The sequence below is a fragment of the Gallus gallus genome, chromosome 5 (assembly GCF_016699485.2).
Source record: "Gallus gallus isolate bGalGal1 chromosome 5, bGalGal1.mat.broiler.GRCg7b, whole genome shotgun sequence".
NCBI lineage: Eukaryota > Metazoa > Chordata > Aves > Galliformes > Phasianidae > Gallus > Gallus gallus.
Window position 1 is genome coordinate 51,919,105 of NC_052536.1, and position 27,162 is coordinate 51,946,266.

At 45.4% G+C, this 27,162-nt stretch overlaps 2 long non-coding RNA genes across 2 annotated transcripts in view; one reads left to right on the forward strand and one right to left on the reverse strand.

Annotated features, from left to right (window-relative positions):
- LOC107053566 overlaps nt 1-7,409 on the forward strand; it is a 36,350-nt gene extending 28,941 nt beyond the window's left edge. The window contains exons 3-4 of the long non-coding RNA XR_001466938.4: nt 2,441-2,505; nt 3,626-7,409. This is a non-coding gene — a long non-coding RNA (uncharacterized LOC107053566). The remainder of the gene's footprint in view (nt 1-2,440; nt 2,506-3,625) is intronic.
- Nucleotides 1,354-26,616, reverse strand: LOC107053567. The gene is made up of 3 exons (XR_003075385.3): nt 26,457-26,616; nt 5,031-5,187; nt 1,354-1,406 (listed from the first exon to the last, which is right to left on the reverse strand). It is a non-coding gene; the product is annotated as an uncharacterized LOC107053567 (long non-coding RNA).
- Nucleotides 26,617-27,162: the final 546 nt, after the last annotated feature.

The following is a 27,162-nucleotide window of genomic DNA, read 5'->3' on the forward strand; positions in this document are numbered from 1 at the left end:
CAAGTTTTCCTATTCTCAGTTTGCACTTTATCGTCTTTCATCGGTGCAAGCACACCAAATCTGAAGTTTAGAAATACATTCACTAACAATTTCTTCCTATAGCAGAAACCCAAACTATTAAGGCAAACTAGCAATTATTCTTCCACACTAACATCAACATAAAGCAGATTAGAAGAATTAAATGCACAAGAGTGCAGTTCTTTTATGATTATGTACTCTTAATCTTCAGAAGATGGTTAATTACATTTTAAGCAGCATAAGAGCCCTAACATATTTGTATATTAATAAAAATTCTCACCAGGGGTTTAAATCTAACATGTAGTCACAGGTATAACTAATGGCATTTTTCAGTAATGCTGTGAAAAAAATATGCCTGTAAGTTAGTAGGTTCACACAGAAAACTGCTGGGAGTTTTTAATTTACTCTCTAACTATTCTCCTAATCATTCTCTTATCATGCTGGGATGGCTAAATGCATACAGATTATAATGATGGTGTGCACCCTCCATAGCAGTGTCAGCAGTGACATTTGTCAGTGTTTGAAGTCAGGCTGCTGCAATGAGAGCTCTGCAGCCAAGGGAAAAAGGGAAATGAAGGGGGATGATGCTGCAGCCCTGCTGTTTCACCAGGACTTGTGTTTGCTAGTTTAGGGTTTATTCCAGTTCAGAAAGTGATTAGCCTCTAGCCAGCACAGGTCCAGACATCTGTCTGTGATTCAGAGCTTTTAGGAATACTTGTTAACTGTGTCACACTCAGAGACGCTGAAGGTCCAAAGAGACTTCTTCCCTTGAAACCCTAATAACTGAAGACAGAGACTATCATTTATCCTGCTTCTGGCTCACAGGAAGCTGGAATAGAATCAGAGAATCATAGAATGGCTTAGGTCAGAAGGGGTCTTAAAGCCCCCCCTCAGATCAGGCTGCCCAGGGCGCCATCCAGCCTGGCCTTGACACCTTCAGGGCTGGAGCACCCCTAAACACCAAGAGTTGAAGTGCAATTCACATTCTTTATCCTGATCTGCTCTTTGGAAATTTCAAGTTCGGACAGTCCAGGATTTGGGCTAGGCTTAAACGTAGTCTGATGCAAGGCTGAAATCCATTTTGCTTCCCACTCTAGGCAGCTCCAGCAAAGCAGATGAAATGAGCTTTGAGTGGTCCCACTGCTGGGAAAGAGAGTACCAAAATGGGAGGCAAATGACCTCCTCCCAGCTTCACCCACTGGATTCATTTCATCCACTGATTCCAGAGCAGAGCAAGCTCAAGAGAATGAGTATAATGGAGAAGGGGAAAAAGAGGAGCTGGTGATGTCTCCTGTAAGCACAGAAGTCAATGGGGACTGGCCTTACCTCGAGTAAGTTTATTCTTACAGGTTGACCTCCATCATGCCAGTTTTATCTTTGGGAGCAATCTGAGTTTCAGGAAAAAAAAAAGTTCTACAGCTTAATTTTATTCTTCTATATTATTTGGTCATTTCTTCCTACAGTGGATTTTCCTCATGTCTGCCTCCTAATACAGACATTGTCATTCCAAAATGTCCCCAGGGCATGTAAGATAATTTGGGAAAGGAGGAAAGAACTGAACTTTTGAAATATGTTTCCTAATTATTAGTATTCCTCATTCTAAGCCGTATTTGTGGCAAGGATGACTCATTGCCCTTGAACACCCACTGCCTATCTATTTCCTCTGATGTTGCTTTCCTTTTTGATTTCCCAGATACGGATAGCTGACTGCTTATCTATTCCTACCATTAAAATGATGCATAACTGCTGCATTTTGTGGATGGAAACATTATGGACATTGAAATGTCTTCACAGCCCCATTTGCTCATCTGCTGTTATTTACTTTCCAGCAGACAATATTCAGTACACAGGCGCACACAATGTCGAAGTCAGCACAACATTCATCACATTGATATCAGGGCACACACTGCACACTGGCACTGATCAGTGGTAACAGCCTGGACTGGAGGATATGCAGAGCTCCCCACCTCCCTTCAGGCTCTGGTACAGATTTCTGAGCTGTGGCATGGCTACCTGTCAATGGGATGCATTCCTGGGAAATAGGAAGATGCAGAGACCCATGGTCAGAGCACCTGTGGAATAGCCCTGCTACTCAGGCAAGTTGTGTGAAGCAAATGCCCAGCTACCCAAAAGCATGTCCCGGGGAAATCAGGAGTGTAGCCCACTGGAGATGGCTTAGAGCCCTTCAGTCCAGAGCTTGAAACCAGAAGCCACAATGCCTTGTACCTCTGTATTGTCATGTGCTATGTCCTTTATAAACATCCTGCAAAAATTGTCCCTACCCAGGAGTTTCCACTTCAGTGGTAAAGTCAGTAGGTAGACGTGGCCCCTGGAGAGCTGGCAGCAACTTAATGACCCCTTCCTATGCGTACTATGATAGACTATGATGATGTTCAGCCAACTAATGGGACTCCCTTGGCAGGGATCCAGCACTAATGAGGATGAGGATGTTGCCCTTGGGCTCTCTGAGGACCTTTCCTCTTCTGGGTAAGTCACTAAAAGCACAGATTGGGCATCTCTGGAAGGTGGTTGGCTGGTCACAAGCTGGCAAGGGATGTAGCCCATTGATCCCTGGTGGCTGGGAGATTGTCACTGCATACCTGTCTCCCTCTCGTTAATTCTTTAGCAACCACCCTCAGCCACTTTTTGAGAAAATTCCTGTGCTAGCTGGACATTTGATAGCTGTTCTGATATGCTTAATGCCTCACACTACTAAGAGAAACCAGAGAGAAACCTCAGTTATTAGAGAGGGATGAAAAGTAGTTTGTGTGCGTGATGAAGCTCTTCTGTTCTACATTTTGTTCTTATTGATCCAGCTTTTTTTCAGTCAGCATTCATGGCGTGTCAAAACTTCTGGGTTCACATTCACATCAAGATGCTCTTCAGCCTAGAGCAGAAAACTGCCACATAGCGCTGAAAAAGAGCAAAACACCCACAACAACAACATATGCAAAAAGGTGTGTGGATGATAGCAAACAAACAGAGCCATTTGGAGAGCACTGGGGGTGGTAGGCAGCTGGCTGCGAGGCAAAAGGATCTGGGATGAAATCCTCAGTCTGTACAGGACTGGGGCTCAGCCCAGCTGCTCCCCTGGAGCCAGACCTGCTCCAAGTAGCTGTTTGCCTTTTCTTCCACATGGTTCTGAATTTTTTATCTTTTTCTTTTCATGCCCTTTCAAACAAGAAGCTTTGCCATATGGAATTTCACAATTACTCCAGCTTGTAGTTGCCTCCTATCTCCCACATAAAACAAAGCCGGTCACTCCTGACATCTGGAGGCGTCTGCCTGGAGAGGTCGGAACCAGCTTCAGACAGCGTTCACATTGGTTGGGCTTGTCTTCAAACCCCAGCTCACACTACTGTTTTGACACAACCAGAAAGACAATTGTGTAATTTTTACAAGCTGTCTCTCAATGCAAGAGTGAGGAGGAATTTTATCAGGTCAACCCCCAATCCCTGTGTGCCCCTTCCAACCTCTGCTCAAACAGGGAAGAGAATTTATTCTGACATCTATAGCGCGGGAAGTTGCATTATTTCCCATTTGCATCCTCCCACCTCACTCCAGCTGAGTGTAAATAACTCCTTCCACCTCCATCTCCCTTTTACAGGCCTTTGGATGAGCTGAAGCCAAAAGCCACTATTGGAAATATGGGAAATCACAAAGCATCATAGAATCATGAATCATCGAATGGTGTAGATTGGAAGGGACCTTAAAGACCACTGAGTTTCAACCTCCTACCATGGGCAGGTTGCCCCCCACCATCTCAGGCTGCCCAGGGCCCCATCCAGCCTGGACCTGAGCACCTCCAGGGATGGGACACCCACAGCTCTCTGGGTAGCAGTGCCAGGGCCCCACCACTCTCCAAATAAGAAAACATCCTTGGCCACAGATTTGCCATGACTTTGAGGAAGTCACTTCATCTGACATCAGCACCACAAGCAACGAAGCCCTCACTGGTATTGCATTAATCTTCAATCAAAACTTCACATAAGGATTACAGGAATAAACTACTGCAGCAAGAGAATATTCTTCATCTGGATGACCCCTTTGTTCCACAAGTGTGCATTATCGGCATTTTCACATCTGTTCATCACTTGGAGCAACTTTCTTTTGTCCCTTAGTTAGCTCAAGCATCCACTTCCCCCTCCCATGCTCCTCCACACCATACATTTTTTTTTAAATCTAAATACATTTTCTAAAGTTTATGACATGCTGTGTAATTAAAATCAAGTTGGCAAAAAAAAAAAGAACTGTTTCATCCACTACAGCTCTTTTCATTCTATAATCCTCCAGCTGGAGTGCAGGTGGGGAATTTGAAGTGCTCTCGTACTCAGTGGCAACAGCAAGGCCAAGGTCATGGACATGACTAATGACACTGAATGTTCGCTGTGACCTTTCTTGTGGCAGCCCAACTTTCAGAAGCTTTACACGATGCTTTCTGACAATGAGATCTCATAGGATATTTTCTATGAGCATCCCAAAATCAGAAATCACTTCTGCAAGTTGTGACTTCTGCACTCACACTGGGGATTGCACAGGAAAGGTATAAACTGCTCAGCACTTCCAGTGCCCCCAAGGCTTTTTCTCACTTTTAACTTCCTTCTGTTGTATGTGAGCTATATCTCCATTCTCCTTGCAGACTCCTTCCCAATATCTTGTTAAAGTAAATGAACTTTAAAATTGGAGGTGGTTCTCCAGAGAAGTAATTCAGCAATAATTCAGCCTACAGAAGTTCCCAAGTCTGTAATTTATTGATTTAGCTAACAGTTTGTACTGACTGGTTAACAGTTTCCTATCTTATTACCCTGTGTTTTCATTATACCCAACCTGTCTGGTGGAAGGAATATCAATCTTTGGCAGCTTACAATTGCTAACAGTAGCTGTTAAACATCTCTAAACTTGCCTTTACTTCTTTTTGGAGCCTCTTAAAGCTTCCTGATTTGGAGGGTTGGCAGGGAGTTAAAAAGATTTACTTCCCAAGAAAAACAACAAAAAAATATTTTAATCCTCACTTTTGTCTCCAAAAGAGAGACAGACGGCTCTGCACTGCTGATGCTTGCGCAAAATCCTCAGCTGCACTTCCCATCCAGCCTGCAGAAAGCGTTCACGAGCTTTTTGTCACGTCATCCTCCCTCTTCATAGCCATAAATGCAGACAATGTGCAGTTGCCTGGTAGGAGGAATAACAGAAAGCATCAATGCACTTTATGACGCTTGGCGTGGAAGACAGATGAGATCTTACTGTGTTTTTAAGACGGACTAGATGCTGACACTTGTAGCTGAGGAAAGGTTCCCAAGGTCAGAGCTGCTAAAATTGGACCTGTAAAGAGGAATGTGAGAAGAGAGTGGGAATAATACAAAGCAAATGCTCGGAACATTTGGATATGTGAAACAACTTTAATTCAACAAAAGCCAAGCACTTTGTTCTTGTGTTTGGAGGATATCTGAATGATGAGGTAGCTAATGGCTTTCAAACTGTTGTCTGAGTTGCAAAGGAACAAAAAAGGTAGACAATAAATTCAAAGTTCACATGCGTGTCACAGTGCTGATGCACACATCGGGAGCACTCTCGTGCTCCTACAGAAATGCTGGCCCTATGGTGCAGTCAGGAGCCAGGAAAAGCCCTCGTGACCAGAGTGACCAACACACCACCTGCTGCCTGCTCAAAGAGAAAACACGCAAGGACATTTTTAGGCAAGAGAAGCAGAGAAGCCTTTCATCAGTTGCTCCAGACAATAATCACATAGCTCAGTTTATCAGCTCAAACCTGGCTCATCTGCCTCGATGAAGAGCTGTAGGGTAATGATACGATTTTCAGCTGGTATTTAGAGGCCACTCGTCCCATATGGCTAATATCAGCATTAATAAGGAGGTCTGCTCAGGGCACGGAGAAGTTCCATGAGAAAGAAAGTATACAAGCTTTCCATCACACTGATGGAAAAGTGGTTATCTGTCTGGCTTCATATAAAACTAACAGCTATTTCTTTTTCTTTATGAGCAATGGAACTATTTTGTAACAAACAAAACAGGAAAAACAAGATCAGTGCCATCCTCCTGATAGAGCTATCTGCCTATAATGGGCTGGTTTTTTTTTGACAGGTGGCATTGCTGAGAGCTGAGGCTTTGCACTCATGTGGATTCTGGCTCTACCATTGCTCACATAGAATCACAGAACTGTAGAATCACTAAGGTCGGAAGAGACCACGAAGATCATCTAGTCCCACCCTCAAACCATCCCCACCATGTCTACTAAGCCAGGTCGCTCAGTGCCACATCTCCATGTTTCTTGAACAACTCCAAAGATGGTGACTCCACACATTCCCTGAGAACAGACCTGCTGGATTTCCTATTTCTGGGACAGCACAAGTTTGTAGGGAGACTTTGAAGGGACCTGCACAAATGCTCTACACTCATGTAGTGACCATCCCTTCTCCAGAGCCCAATTATCTCCTGATACCACCTCTTCCAACGTGTCTCCTGTACACCTGCATGGACTAACAACCACACAGAGCTCCTTAACCTTTCCATTCTTCCAAAAGAAACAAAACAGCTTCCTCTATCTTTTCCTCCATTTCCTCAGCTCTGTGGTGATCAAGTGACTGTTCTGCATCTCCTGCCACTATTTTGAGCCCAAGGACTGCAGCAGTCTAGACATATTAGCACTTCCAATGTTGAGCTCACAGACTGTATCAATTAGTGGGCTGATTTCTGCCCACATATCCCAGGAGGCAGCATGTATACTCTCCTAGACTGCAGCACTGATGAACAGAGACTGTTCACGGATGGCAGAGACTCCTCACCAGAGGACTGGTTAGTGCGTGCTGTCCCTGTCCCTCTTTGCAGGACTACTTTCTCATCTAATGTCTTTCCAATACAGGGTTTCTTACAGAAACAATATGGTCTTGGTGGGACTCCTTGATGCAGCTTACAGCTTTCTTCTAAGAAGGGTCAAGCTGATTCCCTCTGCAAGGCAGAGCACATTCTCAGCCCTTAAGCAATGTTCTTGTTCCCGCAGCATCATCCCACTCATAGACCAGCCCCTGGGAGCTTCTACGTCTGCATCTTTTCCCCCTGAAACAACTGAAGAAGATGAATCTCTGTAACCCCACCGCCTCCATACCCAGCAGCACAGGAGCAAAGCTCTGGCTGAGGCAGCCTGCATGACTCAGAGCTCTCCCTGTAAATGCAGCAACCTTTGTTAGGAATAAAACCTATGGTTTTGGTACCAAAACAAACTCAGCCTTGGGCTGGGCTGAACTGGCCCAATGTCATCAGACAGGCTGTGTAGTGTAGCTCTCCTCTCCCATCTCTTTTCTTTGTCTTTTAGCTCAACCTCCCGCAAACCTTCTGGCCTGTCTATTCCCAGGTATGAATAAAATAGTCTGAGCTGTGCTTTGTCTTCTTTTCCTGACAAATACCCCATTTTGAACTTTCCAGCCAGTTATTCCAAGCTGTGGTGGCATTTATCAAACCAACAATATCTGGTTATCTGGTGGTTAATCAATATTATATGGTAAAAAATAGAATTCCACAATTAATAGCGTACTGTACAATATCTGTGCTCCTGTGCCAGTCTGGACATAATATAAATGACTTCTTTGTCTCTCTCATTTTGCCTTCTCTCTGGAGGAGAATTTCGTATAACAATTGTTGGAACTCTGTAGCTGTTCAAGGATAAGACAGCTTAGCTGTTGGCTTTTCTACATTACTCACCCAAGGTTATTATGGGCATGGATGCCAGTGATAGCCTGGAGTCTCTGCTCTGCCCAGACACTTCATGCCACGTGTTTGTGCTGAAGTTACAACTCCTAGGGTAAAGTCCTGGGGCAGAGATTGCAAATCTAAATGAAACCACAGAGACCTGTGCGTTGGAAGATGTCAAATCAGCTGTACAGGGAGAAGGAATGTTCATCACTTCAGTCTGCTCTGTTCCGTTAGAAAAGAAAAAGAAATCAAGGCCCTTTTTCTCCAACCAATACTGTGGTCAGGAAAGCATTTATCTTACATCTATCAGCAGTGCTCACTGCTGGATTTTATGATTGTGCCTCTTCAGCCATATAAGAGCAATAGGAACCATTCAGTAACCAAAGATTCTCTTCATGTCCCTGTCAGGGCTCTCACCTCTGAGCTTTGAGCCCATTGCTGAAAGACCGATTTAACCCTTTTAGTGTACTGCCAAGAAATATTGCTTGATATGAAATCTCCCAGATTTCTCCCTCCATTTTCCAGTAAAGGCACTGTTGACCAACCACAGAGATAAGAAAGATGTTAGTACTGACTAAACCCAAGAGCAGGATCCCAAATAAGCAGACACAGAATATCTCAGCTATTTTTAACCAGGTATTTTGGTGCAAAGGATGCTCATACTGGCAACGTGACTCACAACAGCCCATCCAGTCTCTTGTTCCTTCTTTCTTGTTATGCTAGTGTCTTGAAAACAAGAAGGCAGCATGATGCTCTTTTCTCCATGGTGATGTCTTTCTCCAAGTTTGTCTTCTCTGGGCTCCCTGCCTGGGGTCCCCCAGAGGGACACCTTCAACCTGTTCACTCAAGTCAACCAGATCCCTTGTTGCTGTCACCTGGAGAGCTTCAGGTGATGGTGGGGTGAAGTGCCTGCTCATAGCAAGCAGAGAAAGCCACCCCACTCCAGCACATGTTCAAAGCCACACAAATCCTTCCTGTTCGCTCTTTGTAATGGAAAAGCCTTTGGTGAGGATGGGATGGCAGCTGCAGGACGTGTCCCACTAAAACACATGGGGTGGAGAAATGGGGCAGGCAGCATCTGTACCATGGCCCTATCCAGACTCCAACCTAGCAAGTCCAAGGGAGAAGCAGGAGAGAAGAGAAGCAGACTCCTGCAGACAGCTTTAGGAGGAGCTCTGTTTCCCTGTCTGACATCTCCGCTTCCCCAGTCATGTGGTTTGCATTTGTTTCTTTTTTTCATGTGGAAACACTGCTTTCAAAGTCATCAGCAGGGATGAGTGGAGAGCCATGCAGTTGCTGCCAGCATGCTGTTCCCACCTGCAACTCGGCAGCTTTTGACAAAGTGGGAAATCCTGAGGGGACTCGCGTGGCGTTGGCAGGTTTGTTTTCCCCCTGCATGCAGACAGTCTCTGTATCAGCAGGAGAAGGTGTCAAGGAAGAGGAAGCAGGAGAAAGAGCTGGAAAAAGATGCAAGTTAATTAGGAGGCAGCATCCTGTTCCTGTGATGTTTAATATCAGTCCTTTCCTTTTAGCAGAGAGAACTCCAGATCCTTTGGGGAAATCTGCTACCAGCTTTGGGCCAAACGCCCCAAAATCAAACACCAGCAGAGCCCTCTGGAGTGACATAAAATCACCCCTGTTGAGGAACAGGCCTCTTCCATAGGGCACAGCCTCAGCCCAGGCACCAACAGACAACCTCAGACTCATCAGACAGATTTATTATTTCCTGTAAGATTCTTTGGATTTATTCAAATCTTCATTAGGACGTGTCACAGATCAGCCATGAGATAAGAACAGAACAAAACGATAGAAACAAGGACAAAGCTTTCCTGCTGATGAGTCCAAATCCGCACTAATGACATCTAAGCAGATAAGTAAGAATCAGAGCAAGGCACATGACTCAGGGTGTCTGCACTGCAGTCAGGAGTAGAGATTGGAGCTGCTGGGTGGAAACTCCCACTGGCCTTCCTCCAGCTATGCTGAAGGAGCAGTGCAGGTTTGTTTATGCTCCCTGAGTACCTCCAAGACAACAGGGACTTCAGCAGCAACTACACATTGCAGTCCATTCTGTTCTTTCCCTCTTGCTAAGCTCCCGAACCAAAACTCATATGAAGAGGTTAACACACACCGCAAACACTCCTCTAAATGCAGGGTCTTCTAATAACTATGGCTAACTCCAAATAATATGTATCCCAAAAGTGTGTTCCAAACTCTCATCTTAGCACTCTGGCTGTCCATTAATTGCCCACTTTGAGGCTGCTGGATTCGGTTAGATTGGTTTTGAAAGATATGTTTAATGTGATTAGCTGCAAAGGATTTGTTTTCAGCCAAAGCAGCATCCTGGCACACTTGCCTGCCCCGCTGAATGCTAGTGCTGGCAGAAAGCAAGATACTGCTTGAAAGAGGGGAATACAAACCCATTCCTTTCTATATCAGTGTGGATTTAGACCGGCTTAAACAGATGGAAAAATTATAGCCAAGAACACTGGAATGGGAGCCCAGATCTGGATCCACTTCTATCCAAGCTCTGAACTGCCTGTATGATCTCGTACATCTGTTTCCAGTCCTTTCCCTCTGCAAAACAGCCTCTCAGGATTGTCACTGTGATGCAGTAAAATAGATGAGCAGGACAAGTAAGGGAAGAGAGGAAGAAGGAAAGAGAAGAGTGAAAAGAATGTGTGGCTAAAGGACTTCCACTGCAAAGAGTGGTCTTACAATCCCATTCTAGGGATCATTTCAAAACCATAATAAAGGCATTAACATTATCCCCCATCATTCTGGACAATTTTCTTAGGAAAAAAATACTAGCATTGACTGTGGGATTTTCAGTGTATTTCTGGGCTTCCTAGGATAAGCAGGGACTGTGATTAAGAAACCAGTAAAGCCACTGCTTGAAGCTAATTGCACCTACACTGTCAAGGTCTTCTACATTCCACTTGTCCATTCCTCTTCGTTCCAACAACTAATGGATGAAAGATCTCTCGGTTTTCTTCTCATCAGGTCAGAAGAGAAGAAGCATTTACAGGGATTTCTACCTACTGGCGAATATCAATGATATGTCTGTGAGACTTTGTCAAGACTTGGAGAAGAAAAGTCCTTCCTGCTCAGGTCAAACTTTGACTCTCCTTGAAGGTCTTTGTTGCCTGCACCACAGCATTGTTTCTAATTCAAAGTTCTCCTTGCTCAGTCAGCAACAAAACCAATTGTAGAGACGGCAGAATTGTAGATAATCTCATGAGCATCCATTAATTCCTTGTTTGCACTTCTAATAACCTAAGCAATATTTTCTCCTCTTCATTTTCCACCTCCCTGCTTCAGCTGATGGACTGAGAGGAGAAACTGGAAGCTTCCACAACACAGCTGTGGGCAGCCGTCTCTGCCCACTTGCTCTCCCTCCCTGTCATCCCTGGAGATGAACACTACATGGCATCCTCAGTCATTAGCAAGACCTTGCCAAGGAGATTTCCCATGGAGAATCGACAAATGCAGCTGTCACTTTCTTGCAGCATCTGCAGTGAGAGCTTCTGTGGAGAAGGGATATTTTTATCCCTTATTTAGCATTGGAAGTGCTCAACCAACTGGGCAGAGGCAGCCCCTGGTGCTTGAGGATATAAAAGGAAAGAGGAGGTCTCAGAGGTCCCAGTATTGTCTATTTTGGGAACTGTGCTGGTGATATTCTTTGCAAGGAAGGTTGTTCCCTCTTTATGAGGGAGTGTCACATGTCAATCAAAATGGCAAAATTCACACTTTGTCCCTGGAGAATGTATCCCGAGCCATTCTACTGGGTAAAACATACACATTAAAGAACCTATCATGCTACCCTAGGGAAAAGGGAGAGACCGAAACTGCTCTGATATGCATTATATCAAGAGTGCCTGGCATGCACAACTGTGTTATAGAGCCAGTCCATGGGTACCTCCTTGCCTTTTGCTGCCTATTATTAACTTGAAGGAGAAATGCTGTAAGTGGTAAAGGGAGTCAGGGACATCTACTGCAACAATCATCAGCTGGAAATTAATAATGGACACCATCCAGAGATGCTTCAGGATAAGAGGCATTTCACTTTCAGAAGACCAATCCTTGAAGTGAAGAAGCTGGTATTGTTAAAAAACACAATGAAATAGCAGAGTAGGGTAAAATGCAGTAAGAAAAGAGTGTTCAAAAAGTTCTTCGTCACTTGATTAAGATAGGAGGAAAAGATTCCTAGCTATTATCAGTCATCACAGTCCACTGAGACTGATGAGTCAAACTTGCACACTGACGTTGGGCCTATGTAAAAATTTCCAGCCAAGAAGATCTACTTTGCCCCTGGCTCAGTAGAGCCATGGGACAAAACCTTGCCCCGGTCTGCCCTGTGCAATTCTAACCAACTCACCTTTGGCCACTGTGGCATGGAAAAACTTTCAGTAAATGGGATAAAACTGTATCCTTTGAATAGAAGAAAGCTTGACCACAGTTAGCGCCGCCTGGATCATGCCTTCCTGCTCGTGGGAGCCTATGAAGAAATTACTGTATACAAACACTTCCAATAACTGCTTTTGTAGATTCAGTAAACAGAGCGGTTAAAAATTATACCCTGGGTGAGTATCCAACAGTGTAACCTTTTAAGGTTGGAAATGAGTTCTGGATTGCCTGAGTAAAAACGGCTTTTAACTAACAGGATGGAGTCTAATGAGAGATCAATGCCTATTGTGGGAGAATTATCCTCCTCTCCAGGAAGCTGAAGGAGATATTTGCCACTATAAGGAGTGCTGAGATGTGGGAAAGAGGCTGGGAAAATGAAAGAGGGTTGATTTTTGGTCATCAGCAGAATGAGAGCAAAGCGTGGTCACACTGCAGCCTGAGAGGAAACTGCCACCAAGACCACACCTATTCAGCATCTGTTTAGCCACCCTGTAGAATTGATGCACAGCGCGTACCAGCATGCAAGCTAACAAAATACAATGGATCCCAAATAACAATCACGGCCTCAATAGTCTCCTTTGGCCAGTCAGAGACTTGAGAGAGCCCTGCACACCACAGAGCAGCCAGGGGAGGATGGGAAGAGAGGAGGGGAAGTCGAGATCTGAGGACTTTATAACCCACTGCAGAAGAGCAAGCTCCAGCTATATAAAGCTGGATGTTAGGTTGCTTCTCCTAATCCATTCATTAAAGTAAAACAGGTGGGATTGGGGAGACTCCAAGCTGATCACAGGAGCTTTGTAACTAGAAGAATTGAAGCCCTGTAAGTGGAAAGTGTGTAAATGCAACATATCTTCTACCACCGTTAGGAAAGGATGAGGAGGAGAAATATCAGATTTGCCAGCTGGGGAGGCAGCTGTAAATTACAACCACGGGCCAAACTACAGAGCTGATCTGACACGCCGAAAAGATGCTATCAACATAACCGGGCATTGGGTGAGATCACCAATTCCACTGAGGAGATATTATAGACATTTTTTCAGGTTATGAAGTAGTTTCATCTTCCCAGGTATCTAGAAAGAACCATCCTTGTCACATCAGTGAACGAAAAGGAGAGATAACTGCAAAATAAATCACCTGAAATGAATTCACTGCTGCTGGAAGTAGAGGGCGGTTGACAGAGAAACATGCTCACCTCTTCAAACCTCCTGTGAGTAAGGTACTTCAGACAAACAGCCACTAAAAGCTTTTGCACCGGGCTGGGAGAAACTCTGAACACAGCAATCCATTCAGTCCACTGCAGCGATATAAAGGCAAAAGATGAAAATTCCTGTACAGCTTGAGCCTTGCCTCCCTCAACGCTTGGCTTCTCGCATCGTCTTGGTTTATAGGCTCTCTAGGGGCAGCTAGGTTAATTGTCTTACCAATCAATTTTATGGACTCAAGAAGCTTGCTAATGCTTTAACCAGAAAATGATGTACTTCCAATGGCTTGGAACAGGGAGATGGACTCAGTGGCTTCTTCGTGTCCCTTCAAGTTCTCTCATTAGCAATCTCAGTTTGACCAGTAAGCATCATCTAGTCTTTGACAGAAACTTCTGATGATGCCAGTGGGTTCAGACGATCAGGATACTTGCTGCCCTTGGAAGATGTGCTACAAGGAAGCAGGGCCTGATCCAAGACGTAACGAGAGCAATGCTGTTTAACCAGTGGGAAAGGGAATTTGATCCAGACCTTCTCTCCTCACTTGGGTGGCAGGGGGCTGAGTACTGGAGAAAACATTTTGCCTATAAAATTCCTGCTGAGGATGCTGCATGGCTGTAAAGCGTAGCAAGGCTTGTTAGCAGCTAATGCGCTTCTTGTGGGGTCATCTTTGTGCTTTGTGTTCTGATTATCTGCCTAAGTGCTTCCATGGCTCTCAGCAGCAAAGGAGGCCGGCCATTTCTACCTGGGTGAGTGATAAGAGAATCCATCACTATTACCTGCATTACCTGCTTATGTTCCCTGAGTAGTTCTGCTCTACGAAGTGTTGATAATGCTGCACTTGCCTCCCTAAGACATTTATTTCCCTCTCCCTGCATTAAGCATATATTCGATTATGCTGGAAGAAAATCTCACTCTGAAACTGAAAACCTCCCCACGCACAGTTCCTCTGCTGCTGACCTTCTTCAAAGTCACAAAGGCAGCCTGTGTCCTTTAGGGATTTCTCCTCATCTGGAATTAATAACTTTCTTCCCAGGATGGCCACATCTCTGTGCAACTCATCAAAAAATTCCTAGGGAAAAAAGAAAAAAAGCCTACCCAGGTTTGGAGCACCTGATATTTTCTTAGCTACTCAGACACAGGTAAGAGACTTTTTTTGTCTCACAGCTGAGCCTGCTTTGACTAGAAACTTCCTGAGGTGACCTCCAACTTGAATTATTCTCTAACTTCATGTTTCCGTGCTTTTTACTTGAGACAAACTAAAGGGTGCCTGGTCCTACATGGGAAAAAAAAAAGTCCTGCAGCTGCCTTCCACACCCCATGTTACTGTGCTCTCTAAGACCAAACAGCATGTCAAGGCATGGGTGCACCATGCCCACAATTGATGGCTAGAGATGCAACACCTAATACCTGACCAAGATGACCTCACCTAGCCTGAACTGACACACCCCAGCCTACAGCAGAGCATCAGATCCTTCCCCCACTGGCAGTCAGCCCTTAAATGAGGTCTACGAGAGGTGCAGCCAGGCTCCACCCCTTCCTGTCACACAGGTAAATTGCCTTCACCTGTGCCCCCAGGGCTGACCAGGTCTTTTCCCCACGTGCTCAATCAGTGGTTCAGGCCATGACTCAACCATTCCCATACAAAGAGGTTCTGACATCCTAGAGAGGTCCTGGCTGGAACTCCAGAATGAATCTGTGAGTTTTCCCCCACACTGGACCTGAGTAACTTTACAATCCTTGTACATCTCTTTTGCACAAGGAAACTATTTTCCATTGAGTTTTTCATCCGTGTGGCTTTTTTTTCTTTCCCCAGAGAATGGAGAAACAGAAAAAAAATAATGCAATAAAATCATAATCTCACCTCCTGTAAACAACTTTGTAGATAAATGCAATGAGAGGTGTCCTGCGTATGAATGCTGCCAGGCAGCCCTTTATAGATCTTAAGCTTGTATTGATCTCTGCATCCATAAAAGCTCTTGTTCGTCAGGCATAAGAGAACAGGCTCAGTATGCATGACCACACATGCCAGTGTCAATGGAGCTATAAAGCTGCACCCTCAGAAAAATAAAATGTAAGTCAGATTTGAGTTCAAAAGAATGGAAATCTGTGACATTAGGAATTAAAAATCAAAGTCTTCTGACCCAGATTAACTTTCTTTGCTCAATCACCCGTACATAACATACTCTAAATCAGCTCCTGGAGATTTCTTTTGCATGTTTTTCATGATTAATTGAATTAGCAATTGATTTGTATAATATGACTCACTTAGAAATAAAGACACAGCAACCTGACAACACACGCACCACTCAGGTAGGAAGAAATCTCAGTTCCTACAGCTAATCTCACCTCAACCCTCTCAAGTGACACAGATTTGCTGTTTACCACTCCAAAAATCAACTATCACAGAAAGCACGTGCAAGTACGTTTTTTGTATGCACATACATGGAGCATGCACATGCACTATAAATGCTGAAGAAGTGTAGGTACTGAAGGTTCTTCCTAAGGCTGATCTACAGATGCTTTGCTGAGCCCTGAGTTTGGCCCTATGCAGTACAGGGGTCGGAGCTGTGCATCATAGAATCTGAGGATCATAGAATATTCTGAGCTGGAAGTGACCCACGAGGATCATCGAGTACAGCTCCTGGCTGCACACAGCACCACCCAGACCCTATGTCTGACAACAGTGTCCCAGTGCTCCATGAACTCTGGAAGCTTGGGGCCATGACCACTGCCCTGGGCAGCCTGTTCCATGCCCACCACCCACCTCATGAAGGAGGAACTTCCCTATGCACCCCCATCCCTGCAGGACACACCATTATTTCAACCTGCCAGGGCACAGCATTTCTTTGCTGTGCTCCGAGCAGTGGCTGCATGCATCGATCCCTTCCTTCAGCTGTGGTTCCTATGGCCCTGCAGTGCCATAAGCCCTTAGGAGGTGCTAAAAGCTTTCACAGGAGCTGGGGGAAGGAGCGTGGCTAACAGCAGTGAGGGAGAGCTGACCTTTCCTCAGCCCAATTATTTTGATATTTAAAATGTGAAACCAGAAATAAGAGTTCATCTTTTCCTGCGCTGGAGATCATTATGCAGTGAGAAATGGGCAATACTGTGAATTATTATAAACTGGCACCAGACCGAGACGGCTCTTTTTCTTTTCCCCATTCTTTTTCTTTCTCAAGAAGCATTCCCATTCGCAGAGCAAAGCAGCGGCTTTTCATGAGAAAATAACATTTTTATGCTTGTCAAAATTTCCTTTCATTTAAGCCAAGAAGCCACGACTGATGCCACGTCTCCTTTTCTCCAGGGCGTGAATCCCTCCCCAGCACCAGTTAAGTGGAGGGAAGAGCGAACTTTATCTTCCTTGTCAGCTTGGCTAGACACTACTGGGAACGAGAAGGGGCAAGATGACAGTTTTCTGCTCCCTTCTACTGCACTGGTTTAACCCTACTGATCCCAACGCACTTGGATGAGTATTATCCAACCCAGTCTAAGCTATGGCCATTTCCAGGGGCCAGGGGTCATTTCCCCGAACCCACTGCACAGCTGGAGAAATCAATCCTGGCTTGTTAAAAACAGCATCCCTGCGTGTAAGAAGAACGGGCCTTATTCCTGCTTTCCTCTGAAATATTTTCACTTCTTTGGAGTGCGACTGCAGTTTGTAAGAGGTTCATGAGCAGGCAGAGCCTCACTGACTTATGGACCACAGGGCTCGGCTCGCTGGTCATCAATCTCCATAAGCATGCAGCAGCTATGTAGTCATTACCATAGAATTTCCCCCCTTCCAGGATTTCTCTGCTACGCATACACATGCTGGGGAAAGAGAATCATTTTGTTCTCTGCAACTGCATCATGACATGAAGGCAGTGTCCCCGCTGGCCTCCACTCCTGCCTGAATAGGGCTGCTCAGCAAACTTGTGTAGCGCCTTGTTTTGTTCGAAAGCGCTGATTCCTGGAAATGAAAACTGCCTTTGTGGGAAATGGTCAGTTTTAATGCATTTTCCAACTTTTATATTCTCCCCTCCTTTTTTTTTTTTTTCTTTTTTTTTTTTCTTTTTTTTTTTTCTTTTTTCCTATAGAGAAAGAGGTTTTGAAACATTGAATTAGCTGCAAAGTACTGAAAACAAAAAAAATGCTGCTTGCTTTTTCTGCCCAGAAAATTAATTACACCAGTGAGAGCAAAATTCTTTCAAACCAGGGATGCTTTGAATCAAAGGGAAGCATTTCTGAGACTCGGACTGCCTTTTTCAGATTTTCATTTCTCAAACGTGTTCGGCTTTTGATGTTTTCACCCTCTTTAAGTCGGGATTTTTTTTTTAATCTTAAAAAATATATATATATTTGCAGGGTGGGAAAATAATCTCCTGCTCAGCAAGACCTCAGTGGATGTTTCAGTGCACATGACAAATGTTACAAAGCAAGTCACTGTTCTCATCTGCTCCTGGGGGACCCGGTACAGCTTCTTATTGTTTTCGTCTCTTTGAAAGACAAGTCATCTCGTCTAAAAAAAATGCATTTTGCTCTCTCAGATAAAGGAGCTAAAAACAAAAAAAGCAGGTTTGAGTCATCCCTCGGTATTATTTTAATTTTTGGTCTGTTGAACAAGGAGTGGGGTTTAAATCAAGTGCTGTGATCTGGTGCCAGCTGCTGTTACAGGGCTGCAGAGGCTGTGTTGTAACGTTCAGCAGACACCGGTTCTGCTGTTACAGCCTTTGCAGGTATAGTCTGGGTAGAAAGGAAAAGAGGTTTAGGACTGATCTCACTGAAAGAAGGGGTAAAATGCTATCTTTGTATCTTTGAGCAACCAGGTCTAATGGAAGGTGTCCCTGCTCCTGGCAGGGAGTTGGACTACATGATCTGTAAGTCCCTTCCAACCCAAACTGTTCTGTGATTCTAGGGTTCTGTGATGCTGTGATCTTCAAGCCAAAGTCTCACAGAATCTCAGTAACTGATACTTGCTAACTCTGGCCCAAATTCACTCCCCATGTGTGTGACTCAATCGATAACAGCACAGCGTTAGATCTGCATGCAGACAACTTTGGGGATAATAAACCCGAATTTCCCTACTGATGATTGTGTGGAATGTGGAGAAAGGAGACTGAAAGAAACACGATTCTGGGTAAAGTTCAAGCCCACTTGAGCCTTCCCTGCATTTCTCAAACTGAGAAATCCTGCAGCACTCCCAGCCAAGCTCTTTCTTGCGGTCTCCCCATGCCCACACCACTCAGAGCCCGCGCTCTAGGAGGGTCAGATCTGGCCAAACTTCTAGACAAAAATACTTCTGCTCATGCCTTTGCTACAGGCTACGGAAACAGCAGGTGAAAACATCGCTGTGCTGCAAGGATCTTCCTAGCAGCTGGCAAGCAGCTCGCAGGGAGATTAACTCTTCAGAGCTTGCCACTGAGCTCATTCTCCTCAGATGTTTTACTCTTTCAGGAGCAGTCTGAGGTAAAGGCTGAAAAAAATAGTGTTGGTTGGGTGTTTTGAGTAGGCACGGTGTAGCTAGGAGACTGAAGAATGTTTATACAATCAGGATGCAGAAAATACCCTAAGATATTCATCTGGGCATAGACTGCTTTACAGTTACGCTCCTGCCCTAGCCTGACTTGAGCCAAATGTGCAAGGTTTAGCAGAGCCAGCAGGATATTTCTCCCACGTAACTAGCGATAGGACAAGAGGGAACAGCCTCAAGGTGCACCAGAGGAGGTTCAGGTTGCCTATCAAGAATAATTTATCCTCAGAAAGAGTGGTGATGCAGTGGTACAGGCTGCCCAGGGAGGCGGTGGGGTCACCATCCCTGGAGATGTTTATGGACAGAGTAGATGTAGTACTGAGGGATGTGGTTTCATGAGCATTATTGGTGGGAGGTGGGCAGTTGGACTATATGACCTTAGAGGTCTTTTCCAAACCTTATGATTCTGTGATTCTATAGCCAAAAAGCAGCGGACTTGGAACTGCAAGGGAAAACCAGACTTGCTCTTCTCGTCAGATTGTGCAAAAAGGTGAAGAGGAGCATGATCAGGGAAGGTGCTAGGAAATGCTCCCATACTGCCAGGAAATGTCCCTACTGCTTTGATCACCTGCCTAGTCTACATTTTCTGGTTGTCTTTTTTTCCTTTGTTTTATGTTAACCTTTGGTAATAACAGCAAGACCACGGGAACAGCGTGGGACCAGTCTTGCTGAATTTAGATGGCAACCTGCTGCCAGTATCAGCCCAACGTGCACAAATCCTACCTGTCCAGTCTTCCTCTTCTTGAACATTGAACCCAGTTTTGGAAGCTGTATCTCATCTCTTTGAAGGTAGGTTTTTGTCTGTTCAAACCGTAGAGTCAGTAACAACAGCACTGTAATGGGACTCGGAGTGCAGCTCAGTCATTAGAGTCAAGAGAGAAGGTTATATTTAATTTGACCACTTAGCATAACGCCGGGCATTTTGCAAATACTATTAAGGTACCTTTCTTTTTTTCCTTCTTGCAGAGATTGTCTCCCAGCAGTCAGGAAGGAGATTAATGCACATTCAACGCAAGCATCCTGGGGTGTGTGTCGGAGCAGGGCTGTGCCGTGGTGGTGGGACTCAGGGCTAATTAACACCCGACAATGCGTCCCCAATTCATACCGACACTAGAAACAGTGGCTGATAGGGAAATGCAGGCACAGCAGCTGCTCTTTTCACAGCGGTACAATAACTATCTCTTTAATGGGAAGGGACGTGGGGGAGGGATGCTGCCCAAATAACAGCACCTGCCTGCTTATGCCACACCGCCACGCTGAAAATCGCAACAGCTAATCCTCCTTGCCTGTCATGTTAATTGTTATGAAGCCCCTTTTGATATCAACCTATTTGTCCTTTGACTGAAATAAATCAGGCCTTAAGCACTGCATTTATCTCACTGCAATACAGGATCAGAGGTGAGCGCTGCGGGGAGATTTATATAATGGGAGCAACATACAGCACGCCGGGGTGGTATTTATGGGCTCAGGATCTTTTCATCAGGAAAAGCAGTCTGTTGACATTGTTCACTACAAAGAAAAGTTCAAATGCTGTATATTACACTACAGTCCTAATACACCATTTGACATAAGCAGGAGGTAAATAACGCAAGGGAGGAGGGGGAAATGCCTGGCCAGCTTTCACAGGCAGCAGTGCTTTCAGCTGGTTCAGCAAGGTGTTTCAGACTTGTAGATGAGTATGGGGTCCAGTAGCTTCATCCACAGCGTTTGTTCATTTGATACCGGTGTTATATTGAATGGCATTTGCTGAAGCAGGAAAATGCACATCTGCAGAGCCCACGGTGTGCACAGGCACAGCCCTTCTGGCACAGGGGCGTTCAGCAAGGGAAGGAGAAACGGTAATGCCACAGGGACTGAGGCCACTCTGACCCCATTACCTCCCACCCATTACCTCCACCACTGCAGTAAACCCATTGTTCGGGATACTGAGAGAAGATGCTCAGAGGAAGGCAGATGGAAGACCTTTCAAGACATCCTACATGGGGAGGCTGGAGAGTGAGCGGTGAGGAATGGATCCTGGGCTTCTTTGCTCATGTTTTGTTTGCCATGTTTTGTCAGCAGAACATCTCCATTTCTTAGGAATGACTAAAAATGACCCCAGCTGAATTGCTGAGCTGGCTCCACACAGCAATCTGGGGCTTCTTATTTGTTCCACCAGCGAATGGATGCTGTCGTAGTCGTCCTCTCTTCCCCATGTAATTCCTGCTAAATAGGTGCTGGGCTAATTGCTCCTGAGTGTTTGCAAGGACATCTCTAAAAGAACCAGGATACGCAGTTGCAAAGGATGGGGTTATCTGCTGCAATCCCTCTTTGCCTGCAGGGCTGGCAGGCACAGCAGGCACAAGCCTGCCTGAATTTCACTAAGCACCAGTGAATGTTATTGAAAATCCTCCCATATTCTTCATGGTGAAAAAAAAAAATGTAGATATCCTACAGTGACAGCGTCATCCACAATTCCAGAAAATCCTGTTAATCTTTCACACCTCCTAAGAAACACCTGTCCTCTATTTTTACTGCTCGTGTTACTAATGGAAACCAAGCAGTTTAACTTTGTTTGTGCAAACGTGCTGCTCTGCCTGCGAGAGCAAAGCCAGCAACTCCCTTTCAGATTTGTTGGTGTCACTGAGGGAAAGAGCTTGGGGTGTTTTGAAGGGGCAAGTCCCAGAACAGTGCAGAAGTGTTTTACACTATCTCTTCGATAGGAGGTGAACTGGAAGTTATAAGGGTTAAATGAGGCTCCCTTGTCTTTCACGGAGGTCCCTCTGACTCCAGGGAGGTGCTTATGGTTTCCAGTGGGCTCCCCAGTAAGTTCCCAGATGTGGGCAGCAGTGGGAAGGTCCTGTTACCCTGAGTCTCTTCCCTCTCTTTTCCAGTGCCAAGGCTACCCCAGAAAACCAAGCCAAGCACTCTGAACCACATCTGATGTCTCAACTCCATGTCCAGCTCTCTTTGCCATGAACTCTTGCACGGAGCTCTTTCGGGAAGAACAAACCTCATGGCAAAACTAGAAAATGTTACCCCACCTGCCTCAGTTTACAAAGAGTGCTTGAAACTATTAGATGAGCAATCCAAACTATGGAGAATTCACTGGAAATAGCACTGCATACAGTCCCAGAGCACAGGGCAGATATGACTGGGGATGATCTCACCCCATTTAAAGCCAAGGCCTTCTTTCTGTTCACTGAGGTAGTTGCATATAACTTAATGGAGTGCAGACAGCTGCTTCTTGAGGAGAAAGATGTTCTGCTCTGTCATCTGCTCCAGGTCCTCTCCCAGACTTGCACTGCATCTGGGTGCCCTCTGCCTGGTTTCTAACAGGAGCAAGGTGGGTGCGTGCAGCAAGTCAATGGTGTTCCTACGTGCCCACCAACCAGTCCCCACCTCTTAATAAATCCTGAAGCCCATTGACCCATTTTATTCAGATCTCCCAGAGAAGCAGAGGTCCCAGCAGTACTATGCTCCATTTCTCATGGAAAAAAAAAAAGCAGCCACTGCAGGAGAGAGAATCTGTTAGCATCAGCACCAAGGGGGAGAGTGAGCAGTGATCTTGATTAGACATGGGGAAATGTGTAGACCAACATCCCAACAGCTGGAAGATCTTCAGAGAATCACAGAATGGTTTGGGCTGGAAGGAGCCTTAAAGTCCATCCAGTTGCCTCCCACCAGCTCAGGCTGCCCTGGGCCCCATCCATCCTGGCCTGGGGCACCTCCAGGGATGGGGCACTCACAGCTCTCTGGGCAGCAGTGCCAGGGCCTCACTGCCCTTTGAGTAAATAAACATCTAACCTAAATTCTCCTCTTTTAGTTTAAAGCCATTCTCCCTTGCCCTGTCAGTATCAGATGGTGTAAAAAAGTCTCTCCCCTTCCTGCTTATAAGCTCCCTTCAAGTACTGGAAGGCCGCAATGTGGTCAGTTATGACTTGCACCTTATTAGACATAGGGCATCTGGGTGAGATGAGGCCTCACCTCAAGCCAGCACAGCCCTTTTCTGTTGTCTTTCATGCCCGTAAAGTTTCTTCTAAATAGGGCTGCAACATAATTACTGGAGCACACCCCATTCTCAGTACATCACAGTTCTGGAGAAAGTTGTGTTTTTATGTTTGCATTTAATTGGGCTTTTTTTTTTCTTTCTTTCTTTCTCCAGTTACAACCTGCTTGAGGATCAGTTTTGGTTGGTTTTGCTTTTCCAACTTTAACACCACCTTGCAGGAAAGGACAAGTTTTCCGTGAGAAGTGCTGTTTGCAGGCAGCAAGGCCGTGTTTGCAGGCTGCAGGGAGTCTGAATTTTAATTTCTTAATGACATCCTTTCTGGCTCTGAAACTTTCGGGCTCCATTACACACTTTTTTGTTGTTGTTTCTGTTGAAATTTGCAATTAACAGCCTCGCTACATGAAAAGCAAGCCGTGAAACTGGTACCACAACCTGGGTCCTGGGTCACTGCTGGGCACGTCTGCCCATCTGTGCCCATCAACATCTTCCCAGAACAGAACCACCCGTTCACACTATTCTGACTCCCTCCTTTTTGAAGCCTCTCTGCTCTCTCATTAATTTGCTTTCAGTGTCACCAGCAGCTCTCATCTCTCATCAATATGTAGAAGTTCATCCCCTTCCCCTCTTACCTCCATCTAGATCTGGAAGCAGTTGTACCTGCAGCCCAGCACATCTCACCTCACCTCAGATGTGCCTGTAAAGGTTTTGTTGCTGTTTACAAACACATTAGATCTGCCCAATGGTCCCCGCTGTACCTTTCATGTGCTGTGCTCGGCAAACAGCGCTGATCTGCGCCTTGATCTGTAGTCAGCAAAATCACTTGCTCACATTTTCTACATCAAAGCATGGAGGAGGGGGGAGCAGCCATCTGGTGAATTAGCTCTAATAAAAATAAAAGGAGTCTCTTTGCATAGTAGAGTATTAGGGGATGATACTGCGGGGTTGCTGGGACAAACGGCTCTAAAGGGTTTTGACAGCTCACAGGCATCTTAGCTTATGTTGCAATGTAAACATCACGAAACCAGAGCTCCATTAGAGGCTGTGGCAGCGTGTCTATTGATTGCAATAAGGCCATGATTCCTTCCCTGCATAAATGCCTCGGTCAGCTGAATCCCATCACAGCAGTGTGCAAAGTGTTTATTCAGTATGGTTGTGCATCATGAGCTACTTCTTTCTTCCACTGTCCGTGTAAAGCTGCTTTAACATTTCCACTGCTCACTGCTCATCTAACTTGTTTCAGTGCTTGGGATTTTCCAGTGGCACAAATGGACTTCTTAAGATGCTTAACAGTTGGTCCTTACTCATAGAGTCATAGTCATGAAATGGCTTGGGTTGGAAGGGACCCTGAAGCCCACCCAGCCCCAACTGTGGGCCAGGTGCCCCATCCAGCCTGGCCTTGGGCACCTGCAGAGATGGGGCACCCACAGCTGTCTGGGCAGCAGTGCCAGGGCCTCAATGACCCCGAGTAAAGATTTTTTTCCTAACATCTAACCCAAATTTCCCCTCTTTTTAGTTAAAAACCTAACCTCTTAGTTTAAAACCACTATCAGACCTTTGATCCTCCTCTAACTTCTCTTTGCAGGAGAGCACTCCTCCAGAGAAGGGAGGGGATTTCTCTTGAAGGCAGCAGATCCCAAAGAGATTGCAGCCCTTCCCTGGTCAGCTGAACTGCACTCAGTTCACACTGCTGACTTTTAATATCTACTTCTTAGGGCACAGTGAACAGATACTAGCTCATTCCTGGTTCCAATTCTAGGTGAAAGGAGTTTGTGCTCAAGAAGATATAGGGTGACTTGGCAGGGAGATTTTATTTTCAAATCAGGTCCAGTTTGCAGGCAGCTGGCATCAGCTCAGATTTCATTTGGAAACTATCTGCTCCAATTTGCTGTACAAAGAAAAGAGATTAGGATTCTATTTTTGTTTGATTCTGGTCAGACCTCTCCCTTCCCTTCCATGACACACACACCTACACTCTTACCCACCTGCCCACATTAGTCAGGCTCTTGCTTCAAATGTATTTCAAGTTCCAGCTTTGCTAAAGAGTTAACAGAGATCCATTATTTGGTGGATAAAAAGAAGGTTGATTGGCTGGAAAGGACTTTCACTGATGGAGAAAAGGCTGCAGGTGCCCCACTTCGGGGAAACCACACCTAAAAACACAGCTGTTGGGTGGTTATAGTAGATCCTGTCAAAGCCTTACTTCTGGTTTTTACTGAATTGCTTGTGCACTGGAAGGTAACTGCACACATGCTCCTTAGCAAGAGTAATCTGTTACATTTGCACGGGGATCCCCACTGTGCTACACCTGTGCGTGTCCCAGAGACCTCCCCATCCACATGAGATTGTGGTAAAGGAAACAGAGGTGATTTTCTTTTTCCTACCAGCTGCTATCAACAAGACAGGGAAAGCACAACCAGTGTGACATGGGAGCACTCTGTGCATTCACAGGGATGTTGGCCAGAAGGACCTCTGAAGGTCTCCAGCCTACACTTCCATCTGCAGCTGGGTCAGGCAGCCTGAGCCATGAAACCTCCAAGGATGGAGGCTGGAGCAGGCCGCTCCAGTGCTGCAGCACCCTCCTTCCAAAGCAATTTCTCCATCTGTTCAACCTAAAGAACACCAGCCACAGTCAAAGCTAGTGCCTCACATTTGAGAACAGCTTGGCTCCTTCATTGCTGTAGCATCCTCTTGTCCATAAAATAAGGCCCAAGACCATCCCCACAGCACCCTCTTCAGCTTCCCTATACCCCTCTTGAGCACAGAAACCCCAAATTGAACACCATGTGGCCTCACTCATGCCAAGTAAAGGAAAACGGCAACAACTTCTGAACTGGTGGCCACACTCCAGTTAATGTAGCCAAGCGTGTGGCTGGCCAGACCTGAGAGCATATAGATGGCTCAAATTCAACAGAGCATCCTCTGTAGCCACGACTGGTGTTATTGCAGCCTGTGTGTGGAATTTTGCATGTCTCCTTGTGAGCTCCTTGGCTTCCATCCCTTTTATAGCTACCCTGTGTGTACATAGATATACATACATATATATATATGTACAGCTGTATGGGAAATTCAGAACTGCCGGGCTTTAGGAGATAAAATCTGAGGGGCCAAATGAAACAGAAAGCTGCTGAGGCAACAGCTATTGGGCAACTTAGTTGTCCTTATAAGTGAGAGGATGTGCAATAATGATCCAGAAGTCCCATCCTGCAATTTCAAGTACGCGCCCAATACAGAAAGACCCAAGGGTTTGTGTCTTCGTCCTTTTCCTCATCTCCTCTTCACACAAGAATAGACCTGACGTCCTTTGCTCAGTCAAGCTTTAAACTTCAGCAGTCCACACACCCACAGCCTTTCCAGGGCAGCTCAGTTTGTCTCATGCCCAAAACCATAGCTGGACAACTTCCAGAAGCAAAAGGGAGCTGTGGAAGCCTGCAGGGCGCTACAGATCAAACAGCAATAGAAGTTCCTCCTCCTCCTCCCAACTTCTGCAGGGCTGGGTGTGACGATTACTGTCAGAGCCTAGCAAGGTGATTTGGGGGCAGGAAAATACAAAGGAAGTACAGTGATCTGAATTCACCAAATACTCCTGGACTCCCTCCCTTAATAGCCCATGTCCAAAGTCAGACACATCCTACCTGTACGCCCAGATGCAGGGATCGTAGGGTGGATAACACAGGGTGCAGTATACCACCCCTTGCTCCATTTGTCTCAACACAAAGGCTTAGCTCTAGGCTACTGCTCTCCACATTAATTGTCTGCAGCCAACATTGCGCTCGCTTCTAGCCCTGCCTCCCCTTAAAGCTGTGGGCGGATCCAACATCTGCTGTGAGCAGCTGAATTGTGTTATAATGAGGGTTTTTTTTTTCAGCTGTGTTGCAAACTTTGTTAAGTCTCCAGCCCTGTCCCTGCTCCAGTAGTACTGCTGCTCAACAGCATCTACCCCAAGGGGTTGATAATGTTTCCCATTACTTCTCTAGCTCAGGGTTAATGAATTAATATTTTGCTAAATATTAATATTTGCTAAACAGATTCAGACCCTTTGTGAGGAAACAGCATTTGGCTCTAATAATTACCAAGAGTCAAAATGTTTGAAACGAAGGAGGAAAAAGGAGCAAGAAGCACAAGGCAAGCACAGACCCCATCTTTTCTCTGTGATGTGGTTTGGTTTCAACACGCTTCTGGTTAATGTTCTCCTAAACTATGGCATCCACGAGCTTCTCAGAAGTAGAAAGTCAAAATCTACTTCAACAGTGCTTTTCTAGAAGCACTGATCATATGGGCAATGGAGCTGCCAGTGGAGCAGCTATTTGTAACGTCATAGGCAGACCTCCTCCTACTTTC